The sequence below is a fragment of the Lissotriton helveticus genome, chromosome 11 (genome assembly GCF_964261635.1).
Source record: "Lissotriton helveticus chromosome 11, aLisHel1.1, whole genome shotgun sequence".
NCBI classification, from domain to species: domain Eukaryota; kingdom Metazoa; phylum Chordata; class Amphibia; order Caudata; family Salamandridae; genus Lissotriton; species Lissotriton helveticus.
Window position 1 is genome coordinate 1158876129 of NC_136072.1, and position 20756 is coordinate 1158896884.

Consider the following 20756-nt stretch of genomic DNA (forward strand, 5'->3'; position numbering starts at 1 on the left):
TGCTTTCCCCAACCCGCCCTTCAAACAGCCTTGTCAAGGCGATAGTTTGAACAGGTGAGACCTATAGGCTTTGGCATTGCTAGTTTTATTTTCTGATCTAAGTGGAGATTGGTAAATTAAAAAAAGTGCTAATTGCATCCATTCTAACCCATGCCCCTGCCTTTATCCTTTTTAACGAAGGTGTGTCTACAAAAAGTATTGGTATAGCCAATAGATCAGGAAGAGAAAACACAACAACCGGTTGGATTTGTCAGTGCTAGTTAATTTCGGTGCTAATGGAACACTTCGGTTTCTGGGGAAATCACAGTTTTTCCTGCAGTCCTCTAGTTGGTGACTAATAAAAATACCTACATCAAGCATAACTTCCCTCCTAGCGTTGCTCCATAAATAAGCCTGTTTGATTAAATGTATATACATGTATAGTTTCCATGTAGTCATGTGGCGTGCCTCCAGCCCTTAAGCAATGCTGCAGAATACCCACCGGCCGGCAGAGGGCAGGCGTGCGCCGCGAGAGACTCTTCTAGTGCTGCGACCTTGGACGGTGGTGAATGCAGCGCAGAGAGGTGTTCTCATGGAAACCGCCAGCTCCTGGAAGCAAAGCCTCACCCAGCGAGCCCGACCCGCACATGACAGGCTTTTCACAAATTGGAAAGAATACGTGCAGGGCTTTAAGTGGTTGAAAAAACAAGGGGACAGGGGTCTCTCCAAGGGGCGTGACCTTTGTAATAAAGAACGTGGCTGAAAGATGTGATATAAAACTCTGGTGCTTGACTGGCGTTTTACACTTCCCTTCTTCCTCTATCCTCACTCCGACCTCTTTGGGTTATAATTTTCTCTGTCTTTGCTTTTCCGCCTCACCCTGTCCTGTTTTCCCCTCATGCCCAGTGTACCCTGTAAACACAAGAAGATGATGGACGGAGCGCTGAAACTTTTCAGACACTCACCCCCAGCCACTGATCTGGGTTGAATCCATCACCGTTCTTTAGCCCACTCTGCCACCCCAGTTCAGACCCAGCCATATGTAAATCAGTCTGACCCTGTGCCTCATGGGAACAGTCCAGCCCGAACTGCCAAGCCATGTCTTCCCTGGACTGGAAACAAGCTTCTGAGGACCGGTTTCTGGCATTCCAGCCGTCTTCAGCCCGGCTTGCTTGAATCCAGTGGCAAAGTGAGCACGGGACTCACGTCTGGGCATACCCTGCCAAGTTAGGGTGAACAAAGCAAACAAAAGGAAATGATGGACAGAGCTCTGAAACTTTTCAGACACTCATCTCCTTGTGATTGCAGTGTACCCTGTAATCATATCTTTGTAATCTTGTTATACCCCAGTTTCTCTGTCATTCTCACAGCTTATACTATATTCTCTCCCACTGCCCTCTCTCATTCCCTCACTTCCTTGCTCATTTTTATATTTAACACATGCACCTCTCGTTCTTGCTCCACTGTCTGACATGTGTACTGGCTGATGAGGTCTGAAACCTTGAAACCGGCCCTAGGATGCTTGTTTACGGTCCAGGGAGGACCTGGCCGGGCAGTTCGGGTTGGACTGTTCCCAAGAGGCACAGGGTCAGACTGATTTGCATATGGCTGGGTTCAAACTGGAATGGCATGGTGAGCAAAAAAACAATGGATTTAGGCCCAGATCTCTGTACTGAAGTGAATGTATGACATTGTTCTGCATTCTGTCCATCAATTGTTCTTTTTCCTTTCATAACAGCTTGTAGGACGTCTTTATAGCCAGTATAGTGCAATAAATGAAATGTAAAATGACTGTGAGGCCTGAAAAGGGTCAGTCTCACGTATTGCAGTTACTCGGATGGTGCATTGGGTGTTAGTGAAGCTCACGGTCTGTGATCACTCAGATGGTGCATTGGGTGTTGGTGAAGCTCACGGTCTGTGATCACTCAGACGGCGCATTGGGTGTTGGTGAAGCTCACGGTCTGTGATCACTCGCATGGCGCATTGGGTGTTGGTGAAGCTCACGGTCTGTGATCACTTGGATGGTGCATTGGGTGTTGCTGAAGCTCACGGTCTGTGATCACTTGGATGGTGCATTGGGTGTTGGTGAAGCTCACGGTCTGTGACCACTCAGACGGTGCATTGGGTGTTGCTGAAGCTCACGGTCTGTGATCACTCAGACGGTGCATTGGGTGTTGCTGAAGCTCACGGTCTGTAATCACTCAGACGGCGCATTGGGTGTTGCTGAAGCTCATGGTCTGGGATCACTCAGACGGTGCATTGGGTGTTGGTGAAGCTCTCGGTCTATGATCACTTGGATGGTGCATTGGGTGTTGCTGAAGCTCCCGGTCTATGATCACTCAGACGGTGCATTGGGTGTTGGTGAAGCTCTCGGTCTATGATCACTCAGACGGTGCATTGGGTGTTGCTGAAGCTCCCGGTCTGTGATCACTCGGATTGTGCATTGGGTGTTGGTGAAGCTCACGGTCTGTGATCACTCAGACGGCGCATTGGGTGTTGGTGAAGCTCACGGTCTGTGATCACTTGGATGGTGCATTGGGTGTTGGTGAAGCTCACGGTCTGTGATCACTCAGACGGCGCATTGGGTGTTGGTGAAGCTCTCGGTCTATGATCACTCAGACGGTGCATTGGGTGTTGCTGAAGCTCACGGTCTGTGATCACTCAGACGGCGCATTGGGTGTTGGTGAAGCTCACGGTCTGTGATCACTTGGATGGTGCATTGGGTGTTGGTGAAGCTCACGGTCTGTGATCACTCGGACGGCGCATTGGGTGTTGGTGAAGCTCACGGTCTGTGATCACTCGGATTGTGCATTGGGTGTTGGTGAAGCTCACGGTCTGTGATCACTCGGATTGTGCATTGGGTGTTGGTGAAGCTCACGGTCTGTGATCACTTGGATGGTGCATTGGGTGTTGGTGAAGCTCACGGTCTATGATCACTCGGATTGTGCATTGGGTGTTGGTGAAGCTCACGGTCTGTGATCACTCGGACGGTGCATTGGGTGCTGGTGAAGCTCACGGTCTGTGATCACTCAGATGGTGCATTGAGTGTTGGTAAAGCTCACGGTCTGTAATCACTCAGACGGTGCATTGGGTGTTGCTGAAGCTCACGTCGGTGATCACTCGGACGGTGCATTGAGTGTTGGTAAAGCTCACGGTCTGTGATCACTTGGATGGTGCATTGGGTGTTGGTGAAGCTCACGGTCTGTGATCACTCAGACGGCGCATTGGGTGTTGGTGAAGCTCTCGGTCTGTGATCACTCAGACGGTGCATTGGGTGTTGGTGAAGCTCACGGTCTGTGATCACTCAGATGGTGCATTGGGTGTTGGTAAAGCTCACGGTCTATGATCACTCAGACGGTGCATTGAGTGTTGGTAAAGCTCACGGTCTGTAATCACTCAGACGGTGCATTGGGTGTTGCTGAAGCTCCCGGTCTATGATCACTCAGACGGTGCATTGGGTGTTGGTGAAGCTCACGGTCTGTGATCACTCAGACGGTGCATTGGGTGTTGGTGAAGCTCTCGGTCTATGATCACTCAGACGGTGCATTGGGTGTTGGTGAAGCTCACGGTCTGTGATCACTCAGACGGTGCATTGGGTGTTGCTGAAGCTCATGGTCTGGGATCACTCAGACGGTGCATTGGGTGTTGCTGAAGCTCACGGTCTGTGATCACTCGGATTGTGCATTGGGTGTTGGTGAAGCTCACGGTCTGTGATCACTCGGACGGTGCATTGGGTGCTGGTGAAGCTCACGGTCTGTGATCACTCAGACGGTGCATTGGGTGTTGGTGAAGTTCTCGGTCTATGATCACTCAGACGGTGCATTGGGTGTTGGTGAAGCTCACGGTCTGTGATCACTCAGATGGTGCATTGGGTGTTGGTGAAGCTCACGGTCTGTGATCACTCAGATGGTGCATTGGGTGTTGGTGAAGCTCACGGTCTGTGATCACTCAGATGGTGCATTGGGTGTTGCTGAAGCTCACGGTCTATGATCACTCGCATGGCGCATTGGGTGTTGGTGAAGCTCACGGTCTGTGATCACTCAGATGGTGCATTGGGTGTTGCTGAAGCTCTCGGTCTATGATCACTCAGATGGTGCATTGTGGAGTGGTGAGGTTAATTCTCTCAGACGGTGCATTGGGTGTTGCTGAAGCTCACGGTCTGAGATCACTCCGATGGTGCATTGTGGAGTGGTGAGGTTCACTGTCTTGGATGGTGCATTGGGAAGTGGACGGGCTCATTCATTCAGACGGTGCATTGGGTGTTGCTGAAGCTCACGGTCTGAGATCGCTCCGATGGTGCATTGTGGAGTGGTGAGGTTAACTCTCTCAGACGGTGCATTGTAGAGTGGCCTGACCTGCTGGCACAGTGCATTCTCAAGTAGTCTGACTGGTTTGTTTGGACAGTGGATGGATGGTCGGGCTCTCTTGGACAGTGGATTGGCTACCTGTCTTGGATGGTGCTTTGGGGAGAGGCTGGGTTCACTCGTTTGGACGCTGCATTGTGGGGTCATCATGTTCACTCTCTCGGACCTTTAGGGTGGTGCATTGAGGAGTGGTCACTTTTTTTTTTTTTCAGAACAAATTTTATTGGAGTTCAGCAGTTGAAAGAATATAAACAAGACACCGCTTCCGTAGTATCAGGAAGGTAGTGAAAATAAAAGAGCAAAGAAGTCAAAATATTCAATCAACGTTCACCCAGGCCCCCCTCCCCGTATCCCAACCCAACGCCCCCCCCCCCCCCCCCACCCTGCACGGTGTTTACATTGTCCAGAACATAACCTGAGGGATCACATCAGCAACCTGTGGCACAGTTCACACAGGGGCAGAGCCAACAAGGTCTAGACCCACGTCTCTCGTCGCTGGGGGGTCCAGCAGTAGGCCCCGGTAATCTGCCCATTTCTTCCAGATTCGGTAATGTTTTCGAGGGCAGCCCCTAGCCTCAAAGATAGGACGTTCCAGGCCCATGTTGAAGTCCATGCCTCGCTTCCACACTCCCACCAGCGGAGCTCTGGGTGCCTTCCAAGCCTGAGCTATGTCCCTCTTGGCCACCGTGAGACCCAACAGGAGCAGATGCCGTTTATACCTATTGCCCCCTACTTGCTCCATAACATGGAGGAGGCCCAGCTTCGGCGTGCGAGGGAGGTCCCATGCCAAGACTTCCTCCAGACAGTCCCATACAACCGTCCAAAACCTCTGCAGCCGCACGCACTCCCATACCGTATGTAAGAAGGAGCCTATCTCAGTCCCACACCTCAGGCACTCCGGGGAGGCTATCAGCCCAGCCCTCCACAGCCGTTCCCTTGTATAGTATGCTCTGTGTAGGTACTTAAATTGGATGAATCGCAGGCGCACTGCTATTGCTGCTCCTCTAGGGGCCTCCAGAGCCTCCCTCCAGTCCTCCTCCTCTAACTCCCCCAGCTCACTCTCCCAAACCGCCCGCAGTTTATCAAGGGAGGGGGAACAATGGGTAACCAGCGTCTGGTATATAGTCGAAATTTTCTTCGTCTCCAGTTCCCCCATAAATACTTTAGCTTCCAAGGGGCTGAATTCCGGCAAGGACGCTAAAGTCGCAATTGCGGGGGTCAGCGCGTGCCTGAGCTGTAGGTATCGGAAGAATTGAGACTGGGGCATGTCATATTCTACTCGCAATGCCTGGAACGACTTGAGGACTGTGCCTTTCAGTACGTGGCCCAGTGTCGAGATGCCAATAGCGTCCCAACCGTCAAAGCCCCGTAGGGAAGCCAAGCCGGGCAGTCTCCCATTGTGCCACAGGGGGGTCTCACCTGTTAGCCTATTCCACCATCCCATGCGGCGGAGAGCGTCGCGCCACACCTTAAAGACCACCTGGGTGACCATCGGGAGTCGTTTCCGGGTGGCAACCGAGTAGAGGATAGTATGGAGTGTGTCCGGATCCATCAGATACCTTTCCAGGGCATAGGCCGGGTCTCCCCGATCCCCATACCACCATTCATTGAGGACAAGCAGGTGCGACGCCTGGTAGTAGGACTGGACGTCCGATGTGGCCAGCCCTCCACAGTAGGTCGACAGGAAGCAGGTACGGAGCGCCACTCTTACCGCTCCCCCAGTCCACAGGAATCGACCCAAGGCAGAGTTCACCTGCCGAAACCAATGCGGCGGAACTAAGTACGGGTGGTTCTGCAACTGGTACAACAAGCGGGGTAGTGCCACCATCTTGAAGATGGCCGAGCGGCCATAAACATTGAGGGGCATCCTGGACCACGTCTGCATATCTGAACGGACCCTGTCCCAGACCGGCACTATGTTTCGGGACCATGACACACCCGGTATATCCGTCAAGAAGAATCCTAAATATCTAAGGCCTCCCACTGCTTCTTGTAAGGCCGAGGCCCAAGGACCCAAGGTCCCCCGGTCACCCAGGACCCACAATTTCGACTTCCGTACATTGATCCTGAGACCGGACACCTCGCCAAAAATGCGCATTATATCCAGGACCCTCGGTCCCGATTTATTGAGGTCTGTGAGGAAAAAGAGCACATCGTCCGCATAAAGTGCAATCCTATCGGATGGACCTCCCACCCATTCCACTCCGTGCAGCTGAGCGTCCATCCGGACCCAAGCCGCAAGCGGCTCCATAGCCAAGGCGAACAGGTAGGGTGAGAGGGGGCATCCCTGTCGGGTGCCCCGACCAATGGGGAATGAACCGGAGACCGCCCCGCGACCCTGACCGCCGCCGTCAGGTCTGTATACAGCAAGTGGATATACGACAAAAAGCGCGGGCCCAGATTAAGCCGGAGGAGGAGCGCTCGAAGATACGGCCAACTCAGGGAGTCAAAGGCGCGGTCGATGTCCGCCAGCAGGAGGGCCGCAGGAATGCCCGCCGCCCGCACCGCCTCTACCACTACATGCGCGCGGCGTATATTATGTCGTGTCGCTCTGTGGGGCATGAAGCCCGCCTGGTCCGCGTGGACTAAGTCCGCAATATGCGGGAGAAGGCGATTCACCAAAGCCTTTGCCAGTATTTTCGCCTCGAAGTTCAACAGCGATATCGGACGATAAGATTCGGGACTATCCTGGGGCCTCCCCGGCTTGCAGAAAACCACAATCTCGGCGTGTCGCCAGTCCGCCGGCATCCTACCGCGGTCCCTAGCCACTTCCAGGGCCTTTTTATAGCGCAGCCCCAACTGAAGATGGAACTGCTTCATGAACTCACAGGGGAATCCATTGGGCCCCGGGGCCTTGCCCGTATTGAGTCCGCCTAGAGCAGTTCCCAGCTCCTCAGCAGACAGCGGAAGGTCCAGCTGCTCTCTAGCTTCATCTGAGAGCGCCCGGGGCGGGAGGTCCGCAAGGAACCTATCGATCTCCTCTGCTGGGAGGGAGTCCTGGGGGGCATATTGCGCCTCGTAGTATTGGGCAAACGTTTGGGCCAAGACCTCGGGAGCTGATATAGGAGTTCCGGCGGCATCACAGAGTCCCGGCAAGGGCTGGGCCTGGTAGGTGTCTCTCGACATAACCTATAAAGCATCGTACTAGATTTGTCCCCCCATTGATAGATTCGACTCTGTGTAGCTAGCCAGTTCTGTCTGGCTTCATCAAGCAATAGGGAGGTATAAGAGCGCTGGAGGTGCAGCAACACAGTTACCGCGTCGTCGCTCTCCCCTGTCAGGCAGGTCGCCTCCTGGGCACGCACCTGGTCCGCCGCGTCCGCCAGGGCCAAAGTACGGGCCCTGCGATTCGCGGCGCACCACGCAATGTCCACACCCCGGAGCACAGGTTTCAGGGCCTCCCACAAGGTCACGGCATCAATGCTCGGGTCCTCATTCTCTATCCAGTAATGTGCTATCGCCTCCCTCATGTGTGATCGGTAGTCGTCGCGCTGCAGGTGCCACGTGGAGAGTCGCCAACGAAACGGCTGCCGCCGCGCACCCAGACTCAACGTCAGCGCAGTCGGGGAGTGGTCCGACAGACCCCTAGGAAGTATGGAGGTAGAAACAACCCTCCCTATCCAGGGCTGTGGGATAAACAGGTAGTCCAGACGGGAGAAGGATTTGTGGACTGCTGATACAAAGGTATATTCGCGGATACGCGCATGGTAGTGTCGCCAGGTGTCAATCCACCCCATCCCCTGCACCATCCTACTCAGGCGTGTAGTGGCATCTGTCAACTGGCCTCCCCCGGGTCTACAGCGATCCAGCCTCCCGTCCATCACGTCGTTCCAGTCTCCACCCACAATCGTCAACACAAGCGGGATGCCAGTCCAGAGATCAAACAGTCGTTCAATCAGAGCGTCTTGTAGTGGGGGTGGAGCATACACACTGCCAAAGACCACAGGTTCACCGTCCAGCTTCCCCTTAACAAACACGTATCGTCCATGCACATCCAGCCACTGTGTATCATGTGTGTAAGGGACCCTGCGGTGTATCAGGATCGCAACTCCCCTGGACCCTCTCGTGAACCCAGCATGAAACACTTGGTCATAGCCATACCTTCGCAGACTAAGAACTTTTGTACCCATGAGGTGCGTCTCTTGAAGTAACAATACATCCGCTTTTTCAGTCTTCCCCAATCTCAGAACCGCACTACGTTTGATTTTGTCAAGCATACCTCTCACGTTCCAACTTAGTACGCGTATCGTAGCATGCGGGGGGCTCGCACCCTGTACATCAGCCGCCATCAATCACCCAAATCTCGAGAGTATCGGGCCACCAAGACCACACGCACCTATGCAATCGCCCCCAGGTTCCTGCAAACACCGTGCTAGAGCTAGATCCAACTCCCCCCCCCCATGTTTCCCGAACTCCCAAAACCCCGGTTCCCCCCCTGCACCCCTTCCCCTGCCCCGAACTGTACCAACGACCCCCTCTCCAACCCCCCACCCCATACCTCAGAAACATTGAAGTACCTGTCGCGGTGCAGGCAATCACAGACCTCCAACGGGAGATCCAAGACCCACTACACCAATGGATCCCACCCAACTACCCACAAGGTATCTAACAACCTCCCACTTAACACGTGGGAACGAACTCCGGGAGGAGGCCCGCCCTTGGGGAGGCGTCACCCGACCCACTGCCCACCCATGAGTATGAAATTGTGTAGTCCATCAATGAGTGGCATGTCCGAGAGCAGCGCCTGGCCTACACTATACAGCCAAGCACCTCAATAGTCCTGTAGATCCATCGCCGGAGCCAGTGTGAAGAGAAGGGCGTCAGGATTTCGATGGGGAAGAGTCTGTCTCCTCCGGAGCCTCGGCCGACTCGTCGCGGGGAGGAGGGCGTTTCTGGGAGCGCGCCCTCCAGTTGCTTCTGCTACGTGACCTTCTGGGTGGTTTCGGAGGTCTCCCGGTGGTCGACGAGTCCGAGTTCCGCCTGGGGGGGGTGTTCACCTTGACACGCACAGTCTCGTCCGTCCATTCAAATACTTCCTCCGGAGAGTTGAAGAACTGGGTGCGGGACTGGAAGACCACGCGGAGGCGGGCCGGGAAGAGTAGAGCATAGGGAATTTTGAGCTCACGTAAACGTGCTTTTGCCGCGGTGAACGACTGCCTCTGCTGTTGGACCAGCTTTGTGTAGTCCGGGAACACAAGGATTTTGTGGTTCTCAAACATGAGAGGGTCCTGGGCGCGGGCCTGTCGCAGGATAATGTCCCTGTTGTGGTAGTTGAGCAATTTGGCAATCACCGAGCGGGGGCGAGCTCCAAGAGGTGGTTTTGGAAGGAGTGCTCGGTGCGCCAGCTCTACCACAAGGCAGCGCGACAGGGTGTCTGGGGGGAGCCAACCCTCAAGCCATTGGGTCAGAAAGGCCTCCATATTTCCTTTCTCACAGTCCTCCGTGAAGCCAACGAAGCGCAGGTTGTTCCTTCTGGCCCTCCCTTCCGCATCCTCCACCCGCAGCGCAAGTCCCTTCTGAATCCCCTCCATGGCGGCAACTTTCTTCTTGAGGACGGCCACATCATCCTCGACCTCCGTGATCCTGGATTCCGTTTCGGTGATGCGGGCCACCGCATTGCGTAGGTCCTGCCGGAGCAAGGTCACGTCGGCTCCGACCGCCCCGATCTTCGCATCCAACATGTCCCTCGACTGCGTGATCGCCGCCATCAGCGCCGCGTTGTCGGGTCCCGTGCTTTGGGGACCCCCAGATGCTCCGGCATTCCCACTGGGTCCTGCAAATTTGTCCATTGGGCCCTGCTTTGAAGCATTGCCGCTGTTGCCCCCTCTCGTCATGGCTCGGATAGAGTGATGGTTTCGACCACGAGGGACCAGCAGTCCAATGTGCTCCTCACGTCGTGCACGGCCTCTGATAATGAACGTCTCCCGGACCGCCGTGAGCCTTTGGATATGGAGCGCACCCCCGTGGAGCTCCCGCAAGGCGCTATACGTGCAGTGGCAGGGGATGGTGCCACGCGGTATCGGGACCGTTCACTCCGCTGCGGGCCCGCAGCAATCAGCCCAACACCCGTTCCCCACCTCTCGGTTGTAGTGTCAAAGCAATTTGGGGGGCCGCTTGTATGCCCAGGATCGTGCCAGTAGACTGCGGGGGTCTGTCCAGGTCACTTCGCCCCCACCGCGGCCCGAGGCGGCCACCGAGCAGGGGTGTAGCAGTAATCCAGCCCCCAGGAAGAGTCCAGCAGGGTCGCAGTCCGAATATGGAGGGGGGAGGGAGGGACAAGTAGGGGGTCGGCAGGGCCGCCACCCCCCTAGCGTTCCAGTGTCTCAGAGCCCCGCGGCCCGATCCCGCCGCCGAATGGGGCCAGGCACAGTCCCAGGGCGTCCCCTCCCCCACTAGGCCTTACACCCAGTCTCCTCTCCTTACCCCACCTCCGCTGGAGAACGGGCGCCGACTTCGTCCTCCCCAGCCGGCGTTGCCGCCACCGCAGCAAGTGTCCAGGCGGCAGCGGGGCTCGATCAGTCCCGGCCGCCTCTCCGCCACTGTATTTTCGCTGGAGCGGCACCTTCCGGCCGGCGCGCCCCGGCTGCCACACACTTCCGGGCGGATCAGCCCAGAATCGAGGTCCCGGCCGTGGCGTGGAGGCAGGCCCCTTCGCCGTCAGGACTCCCGGCGGCTGTATCTCCCCAGCCGCAGACCGCCGGGACACCGGAGTCACTGCCGAGGCGTCGCCGTCGGATCCGCCGTCTGCCACCAGGTTTATGGGCGCAGTGCAGTCGGGGCGACGTAGGATGCAGGCAGGATATGTGGCTGGCGGGACGGAGCTCGTTTAGGCTACGTCCGCCATGTTCGCCGTCTTGGCCACGCCCCGAGGAGTGGTCACTTTTGCTGTCTTGGATGGTGAATTGTGGAGTGGACAGGCTCACTCCTTTGGATGGTGCATTGGGGAGCGGTCACTCTCGCTTTCTTGGATGATGCATTGTGGAGAGGTCAGGCTCACTGTCTTGGATGGTGATATGTCGAGTGGACAGGCTCACTTGTTCGGCGATGCATTGTTGAGTGGTCACTTTTGCTGTCTTGGATGGAGCATTGAGAAGTGGACAGGCCTACTGTCTTGGATGGAGCATTGAGAAGTGGACAGGCCTACTGTCTTGGATGGTGCATTGTAGAGTGGTCAGGTTCACTGTCTTGGATGATGCATTGGGGAGTGGACCAGCTTATTGTCTTGGATGGTGAATTGCGTAGTGGACAGGCTCTTTCATTCAGACGGTGCATTGTGAAGTGGTCACTCTTGCTCTCTTGGATGGTGCATTGTGGAGTGGTCAGGTTCACTGTCTTGGATGGTGCATTGTGGAGTGGACAGGCTCTTTCATTCAGACGGTGCATTGTGAAGTGGTCACTCTTGCTCTCTTGGATGGTGCATTGTGGAGTGGTCAGGTTCACTGTCTTGGATGGTGCATTGGGGAGTGGACCGGCTCTTTCATTCAGACGGTGCATTGTGTAGTGGTCACTTTTGCTGTCTGTGATGGAGCATTAAGGAGTGGACAGGCCTACTGTCTTGGATGGTGCATTGTGGAGTGGTCAGGCTCACTGTCTTGGATGGTGCTTTGTGGAGTGGACAGGCTCTTTCATTCAGATGGTGCATTGTTTAGTGGTCACTCTTGCTCTCTTGGATGGAGCATTAAGGAGTGGACAGGCCTACTGTCTCGGATGGTGATATGTGGAGTGGACAGGCTCACTTGTTCGGGCGGTGCATTGTGAAGTGGACAGGCCTACTGTCTTGGATGGTGCATTGAGGAGTGGACAGGCTCACTTGTTCGGGCGGTGCATTGTGGAGTGGTAGACTCACTGTCTTGAATGGTGATATGTGGATTGGTCAGTCTTGTTTTCTTGGATGGTGCATTGTGGAGTGGTCAGACTCACTGTCTTGGATGGTGCACTGGGCTCAACGCCCTGGATGGTGGCTCACTCTCTCACACAGGGCATTAGGAGCGGCCACGCTTCATCTTTAGGGTGGGTCTCTATGGAGTGGATAGGCCTGCTGTCTCTCGGGTTGCATTCCGGTGTGGTTATGGTCGCCTGCTCCAAATATGATGTGTGGCGTGGCCGACCTTGCTGTGTTTGATGGTGCACTGTGGAGTGTACAGGCTTGCTGGCTTGAATGGTGCATTTTGGGCTGTTATGAAACTGTTTCTAGGGCTGCTTTTCGTGCCCAGTGTGGCCCTGGGAGTTTACTACTAATGTGCGGACTCCTAGTGGCTGCCAGGGTGTGGAAGCAGATGGACATAGTGTACAAATGGTCAAGTGCCTGCTGTTGTAGGTCACAATTTGTGGTTCCCAGAAAGCTGTTTCATACATTTAATACCATTTAATTGGGTGATAAAAACACCTGTTATTTACTGCACTTAAAAATGGCAAAAAGTGGCACTAAGTACCATATAAAACCAAGCTGTTGGTGGTGGTGTGTAATTTTCTGAGGGCAGAAGGCTTTCCTCTCATTATCTCTATTTTCTCTCTGTAATCCTGGCCTTTTAGGATGGGTTGGCATCATTTATAGTGCTGTGATGTGCTGACATTTCGGTGAGTTAAATGGACACTATTATTAGGTCTGGGAGACGTGGTCTGGGTTAGGACGACTTTAGCTGCATTCAGTACAGCCTTTGTAGATGACAGAAGTCTGGAACTGCAGGGAGGCTGGGTCACTACGCCACCACCAGCCCCACCACACCCATGCCAGCAATCGGGTGCCACACACACTACAACAGGGTGGCACTGCGTTTGGTGGCTCGTGCCACAGGACGTCATACCTCTAGCCTCAGATTTTCTCTTACACATCCTTGGTAACAGGTGTGAAAGTTCAGCAGAGTCAAATGAAGGGGAAACAACCTTTACAACGCAACTTTTACAACGCACTACCATTACAACTAAACTTTTACAACGCAACATCCATTACATCACATGCCATTACAACGCAACCATTACAACGCATGACACTACAACGCATACCACTACAACACATGTCATTACAACGCATACCATTACAACACATAACATTACAACGCTTAGTACCCTTACACTATCCAACACTTACCCTACTGTTGCACCCCCTGGAGTTGGAATAGTAATTTTTACCCCTACACTATCCAACACTTACCCTACTGTTGCACCCCCCTGGAGTTAGAATAGTTATTTTTACCTCTACACTATCCAACACTTACCCTACTGTTGCACCCCCCTGGAGTTAGAATAGTAATTTTTACCCCTACACTATCCAATACTTACCATACATGCAATGTAATGTTATGCGATGTAATGGTATGCGTTGTAAAGGTAGTATGCGTTGTAATGGAATGCGTTGTAAAGGTAGTTTTTAAAAATTTGTTGTAATGGCATGTGTTGTAATGGAATGCGTTGTAATGGATGTTGCGTTGTAAAAAATGCATTGTAAAGGTATGCGTTGTAAAAGTATGCGTTGTAACGTCATACATCCAAATGAAGCAAACCAGAAGCCAGGTGGCTGTCAGATGGAAGCCCAAGGCTGGAAACATGGTGCCCTGAAAATAAGTAGGGAGACGCCAACCTTACGGCGCACTAACACGCGTTGTAGTGTTTGCGCTTCCACTCGCCAACAGCACTTTCCACCAGCCCTAGTATATGATGGTCACATCAAATGGATGAATGTGGAAATGAGAAGGTCCCTGTTCTTAGAGATTACAGTCAGGATGCTGGAAAGAAATGTTTTCTAGAGGCCAAACTGACTGACTAGAGATGTGGAATGAGGAAAACATCAAATTCAGAAGCCAATATTCACAACATTTAGAAGAAATATTGGCAAAGCCAACAGCTGCACCAGAAGGTGTTCAAAAGATAAAGGGCCCGATTCACAAAAGTAAACTAAGACAAAAGTTTAACTTTACGTCTTTCGGTATTCACAAAGTTCATTTACGAGTAGTAAAGTTAGACTTTTGTCTCAGTTAACCCCTTCGCTGCTGGCCCGATTCCCCTGCTGTGCTGGGGGAAGGGGGGGGGGGGGGCGCGCTCAGTGCCCCGATGCTCATGACGAGCTCAGCTCCTCATGAGCCACGGTTCTCCTGTGCTCATGACGAGCTGAGCTCGCCACGGCCACGCCCGTTTCAATAGAACACTCAGCACAGCAGGGGAATTATCCCCGCGTGCGAGCGTTCTAACGGCCGTGACGAGCTCAGCTAATCATGAGCACACGAGAACCGTGGCTCATGACGAGCTGAGCTCATCATGAGCGTGGGAGGGGTTAAACTTAAGTTTCGGTCTTAAGTGTAACTGAGACCAAAAAGTTAAACTTAAGACCAAAACTTAAGCTTAACTGAGACAAAAGTCTAACTATACTACTCGTAACTGCCCTTTGTGAATACCGAAAGACGTAAAGTTAGATTTTTGTCTCAGTTCACTTTTGTGAATCGGGCCCAATGTCATTCCAAGAGGATCCTATTGTTTATAATCCATCGTCAGTATACCATACAGTATGTTTGTTTATTTAAACATTTGGCCCATGTTCTCTGGACCCCTGATAACGGTCCATCTTCCAGAACCGGTTTATGATGTAGAAAACCCCAGGAACAACTACGTAAATAATTGTATGCCATTCCACCTACAAAATGTACAGCACAAGTGGCAAATAACAGTAAAAAAATAAATGCATAATAGCATGACCTAAGTAAGTAAATGTATAACTGCCATCAACAAACATTGGCAAAACCAATAAGCCTAGCATTGGCAAGCTGAAGTAATGGTTACATTTATTTCTATTATTATTGCAAGCATATACTATAAAGAAAAAAAAGAAAACAGGCTTCTGGCTAAATATGGAGGCCATATGCTTGTAAGAAAAATGTTAAATATAAAAATGTAACAATCACATACAATTGTATTTGCACAGTGTGGTTGCTTCTTAGCAGACAGGTGTACTTAGAACATGTTTATAAACCTTTTTTTCACAGAGAAATATGATTCTTATTAGCACAAAGAAAATGTATTGTTGGATTTGAAGTACTGTAACCTAATGACATAGGACCCTATTCACAAATGTAAATTTACACATGTAGATTTACTAGAAATAAATGTACCTTTATACTTTTGAGTAAGTTTACTATTTTTGGCCATTCACCATTTCAGAGTGTAGAGTTACTCAAAGTTGTAGATTTACTTGTTCCCACTCCCTGAATTTAAGGGGTGGAGTCTAATTTATGAGTGTAAAATTACTACTTGTAAGATTTCACTTCTGGGCGAAGGTCTATGCCACTGGGGTGGAGATCTCCATATGGTAAAATATGGGGAAAAGTAAAAAAAAATATTAAACTTAAGAAAAACAATTAGTTACAAATATTTTAATGTAAAGTTTAATGTAAATAAAAAAATATTTGTTTTAAATGTAGAAAAAAATAAAAAGCTACATAATCATTAACTTTAATTTAAATTTAAAAAAGTATTATTTTGAATATGTCAGATAAAAATTATTTTTCTTGAGATTTATATTAAAAAATCCCAGCTAAGGTATTTGTATTCATTATGCAAAAATATAGCATGTTATCTATAGACTCTTAATATATTAATAATAAACAAATAATAATGGTGTATATATATATATATATATATATATATATATATTTTTTTTTTACATTAAATTAAGATATTTTATATTTTAAAAAAGTTCATTTAATTTAACATTAGCTCCTATGGGCTATTATTTTAAGCCCCAGCCTCTATATTTTATGGCAACACCGGTAGGGTGTTGCAGTACCAGTGGTTAGCATTGTGTGGTGCTAGACAGCTGGAGTACACATACCACATACCACTGTTCTGTGTTCTATTTAGCTGTAGTAACGTTGGAAGTGCAGTTTATGACTACCAATGGGCTTACTCTTTTGTGGTTGGGTGCATGTCCCTCTCTAAACCCCTACCTTCACCCTACCTAATCCCCTCCATACCCCTCCCTTAGCCAATCTAATTTAGTAGTAACTACTTCCCATTTCCAGCCACATTTACTACTAAAGTATATGCCTAAGTGTATGGTGAGTTCTGCAATTGTGGCAGAACTCTGTTCACATAAAAGATAAAAGGTGAAGGCGTAAGCCCCACACATAGGCTTGTGAATAGCATTTTGTAGTGTGCTAGTAGTACTATTGTAAAACTACCAAACGTAGTACAAAGGGCAGTTTGTGACTAGACCCTACATTTAAACATGTCCAAGCTAGACTACTGCAATGGTCTACTTATTACCGCCCAGGAAAGAGTCCTACACAAACTTCAGATGGTGCAAAACGCAGCAGCGAGAATTCTCTCAGGCACCCCTAAGTCCAAATCTATATCCAAGGTACTTCGACAGCTACACTGGCGGCCCAGCAAAAGCAGAACAAAGTTCAAGGCCCTCTGCATTGCCCGCAAGGCAATCCATATAACACGACCCAAATTCCTCAAAAGAAGTCTAAGCTCCTACAGGCCGACAAGACCCCTTCGTTCCTCAGCAGCACATTTGCTGACTGTCCCCAGAACCAAAAAGTCCTCTTGCGGCGACAGAAGATTCCCTGTCGCCACAGCCAAACTTTGGAACACACTCCCCCTTCACATCAAAACCATCCCTACACTGTTTTCCTTCCGCAAACATCTAAAAACCTGGGGGCATATTATCAAGGCCGTGCTTAGCGATAATTTTATTATCGCAGGCTATCTCTGGAATTTATCGCCTTGGTAGTGCGTTATTAACAACGCGTTTCTCCAGGGCGATTAAAAATTCCAGAGATAGCGAGGTTATCGCCCTTTTGCAGGGAACATCGCTGGTTTTCCAGCGATGTTCCCTGCAAAACGGCGATAACTTGCTGATATGACCCACAGGGTTGTATCAGCATAATCCACCCCAATGTTAGGGATAGGTAAGTCTGCATTTTAGCAGACGTTAGTTTTTGGAGAAAACAGCAGCTTTCTCCAAAAACTAACGTGTGCTAAAATGCTGGGGCAGACTTGTAAATACCGCGGTGTGAACATCAGCGATATTTGCAAGGTTGTCCATCCGGGGTACGCCCAGTGACGCCCACTTTGCATCTCATTAGAGATGCAAAGGGAGGCGTTGGGAAAAAGGGTGCTAACATGCGATTATGCATGTTAGCACCCTCTTGTAAATAGGGCGATAGTTGTATCTCCGCTTTTTGGGGCTTTTTAAGCCAAAAAAGCGGAGATAAAGCCCTTGTAAATATGCCCCCTGGTTATTCAATGAATAAATCACCCCTCCCCTACTCTTTCTCAACTCAGCTGTCCACAGTGCCGAGACACTCAAGGGTATTTGTGCCCTTAACAAATTGCATAAATAAAATAAATAAAATAAACACACAAAAATGACTGAAACACATTTTAAAAAAGGAATGAAAAAATGCATTGGCAAAGTACAGGATTGTTCCACTTGTCCTGGTTGTCAAGTGCCCTTGTTTTTAGCTGGATGAGTCCATGTGCTCAAGAAGCAACTCATCTCTCAAAGTGTAAGAGAGCCGTGGCTGAAGGGGTCTGACCCCCTGCCCCAAGCATGCTTTGCTGGCAGGGAGTCAGATGTGAATGACATATGAATAGACCAGTGGATGAAGACGACTGTCCCCAACCCTCTCTATTTATGTATATTGTATGTATTTTTTACTTATAATTTTTTTATTAGCAAAGGATCACTAAACAGTTAAAGCTGTCAGAGCAGAAGACCAACTTAAACAGGTGAAAGAAAATACAGCAAACCTTAGCCACAGTTCTGTAGGTTCCACTTAAAGCCAACAGGGGGCGCTCTTGCTTCATGTAAAAGCCACTGCTTCCTTAAATAGTTATAGAGAGCCACTCTGGATGTGGGTTTTTGCAGACTTTATTTCATAGACTTATTATTACATTTTCATAATTACTGTGATAATTCATGACATTCTGTAATCCCTGTATATTTGCCTGTCTCTAATTTCTTTATATTGGCGACTAGTGACGCACCCAGTCGCCAATTATAAAGAAAAGACAACAGAAGTCACCTTTAATAAGTTATTACAGTTGACAAGCAGAGAGAACGTGTTTATTTTTTGTAAATCGTTCTACATGTTTCTACACATTTTGAGCTATTGCAGTTTTTTTTTCAAAGTGATATGTATTGAACTGTTTCTAATATCTGTTTGCAACAAATATCTAACAGGTTTTTCATGTGTTTCATTTTGCACTACAGGTTTTATTTTTATTCTTCATGTTTGCAAACGTGTTTGCTCTTTCAAATGAAAGAGCTACGCTCCAAGGTTGTAAGTGGTTTGTGTGAAAGGTGATGATGTGACCATGTATTATATGGGTTAAAGTACCCCCTTTGCACAGATGATAAGGATATTGCAAATCACCTCTGAGTTACATAACCTCATTAAGGAACTCGCTCCTCTACAGGGTTACGGAACACCTCTGTGACTTGCAAGACCATTTAATGTACGGCCGGGGGTACTTCATCCCTTATATTGTTATTACATTATTAGTAGAGGTAAAACTTATTTAGCTTCTATTGTGAATTCTACAGAGGGAATTGTTACCATGTTCTGAAAACAGACTGTTACTAGCTCAATGTTACTCACATTATTGACCTTGGAAGGGTACCGGCTATCTTGACTTTGGCAGAATGTACGCCTTTGACCTGCAGATCTCTAGAGCAGCTGCTTTACCCCACTGAGCTATCAGGCTACCTCAAGGCTTCATGCAGGAAGACCTATATGAAAGGGGATATTACCCAAGAGGCAGCTATAGGCAGTAGTTAATTTGTAAAAAAAAACAGAAGTGCCGGGGCTCCCGTCAGGAGCCAGCTTCACGAGTCCATTTCTCCTTTTAGCGCTGTCTAACACAGAACCAATAAAACCCTACATTTGGGAAGGGGATGTGGTGTAATGGCCAGAGCTGGCGACCTCAGAGCTGGAGAACCAGGTTGGAGTCTTGGCGTCGGCTCAACATCCGGTAATTCTGGGCGAATCACTCAATCTCTCTGTGCCCACCAAAAAAGAATGTGTCCTTAACTGGTGCTCACGCGCCGATGTTGATACTTATGTGAATGTATAGTAGTATGATATGTAGTATGTGGAGAAGTGTGGCTCAATGGTTAGAGCGGCAGACCCTGATGCAGAGGTCTAGCCCGGGACCAGGGTTCAATTCCCCGCCTCGCCGGGTCTTGGGCTCAATTTCCTCGGACCTGATAATTCTCGCCTCGGTGCCTATTCTTATCATAAGTCCCACTCTGCGACTCTGGGCAATAGCTTGCTTAATCTCCACAACGGCCCCAACAACGCTAGGATGCCTGGCTTAGCCTTGGGGGTGCCCAGGAGTGGGCACTTCACAGGGAAAGGCCAGGAAGGGTTCCACAGCGGTATTCGTACAAGTGCCGAGATGACTCATGGGTGATTTGTGCGCTATACAAGTACTACTACATTTACATTTACATTTATGTGCCGGTGCTGAGAACTGGAAAACACTGGCTCAAATTAAGCACTGGCTATAGGCCTGGTAGTGCTTGGAAAGAGTCTGTCATGCTAGGCTCGACAGGGATGGGTCAGAGTCAGTAAAAAGGCCACATGGCTTCTATGTTATATGCTTATTTGTATTCCGTTTTATACCACCATTGAGTCATCTAAAGAATAGTAGAGGCAGTCACGTATCCGGCTCGGCTGGACACATAGCATTAGTTCATATCTTAGGTACGGTAGGGCCGGGGCTCGACAGTTATAAAGCAAGCGCTCTGAGACTGTGGCAGGCGACTCTTACAAAACTGAATAATACAAATAAAATGCAATGAGAACGTGACATGGAGAGACTGGTGCACACCTGGGGGCAGCTGAAGAGTCTAAATATGACAATAAGAGTGAGCACGAGAGCATGCTGGGAAGAAGAGCAAGGGAACCTGGGGAGTGTAGTCCAGTGCAACTGTGAAGCCCCATCAGACAGACAGTGCCAGAGCACCAGACGGACCCATCTGTGACATCACGCCTGGCTATTGGGAAACAGATAACACAGGGGCCGATTCACAGAACTAACTTAGGACAAAATCCTAAACTTACTACTTTTGGTATTCACAGAAGGCCTTTAGTAGTAGTAAAGTTAGGATTTTGTCTTAAGTTTGACTTAAGACAAACTTAAGACAAACTTAAGACAGACAATACAGAATTAAGACAGACTTAAGACAAACTTAAGACAAAATCCTAATCTAAGTCTGTCTTAAGTCTGTCTTAAGTTTGTCTTGTCTGTCTTAAGTTTGTCTTGTCTGTCTTAAGTCTGACTTAAGTCTGTCTTAAGTCTGTCTTGTCTGTCTTAAGTCTGTCTTAAGTTTGTCTTGTCTGTCTTAAGTCTGTCTTAAGTTTGTCTTGTCTGTCTTAAGTCTGTCTTGTCTGTCTTAAGTCTGTCTTGTCT

General features: G+C 49.8%; 1 protein-coding gene across 1 annotated transcript in view; it reads right to left on the reverse strand.

Moving 5' to 3' along the window:
* LOC144791604 (matrix metalloproteinase-17-like) overlaps positions 1 to 20756 on the reverse strand; it is a 63713-nt gene that overhangs the window by 35076 nt on the left and 7881 nt on the right. The window lies entirely within an intron of this gene.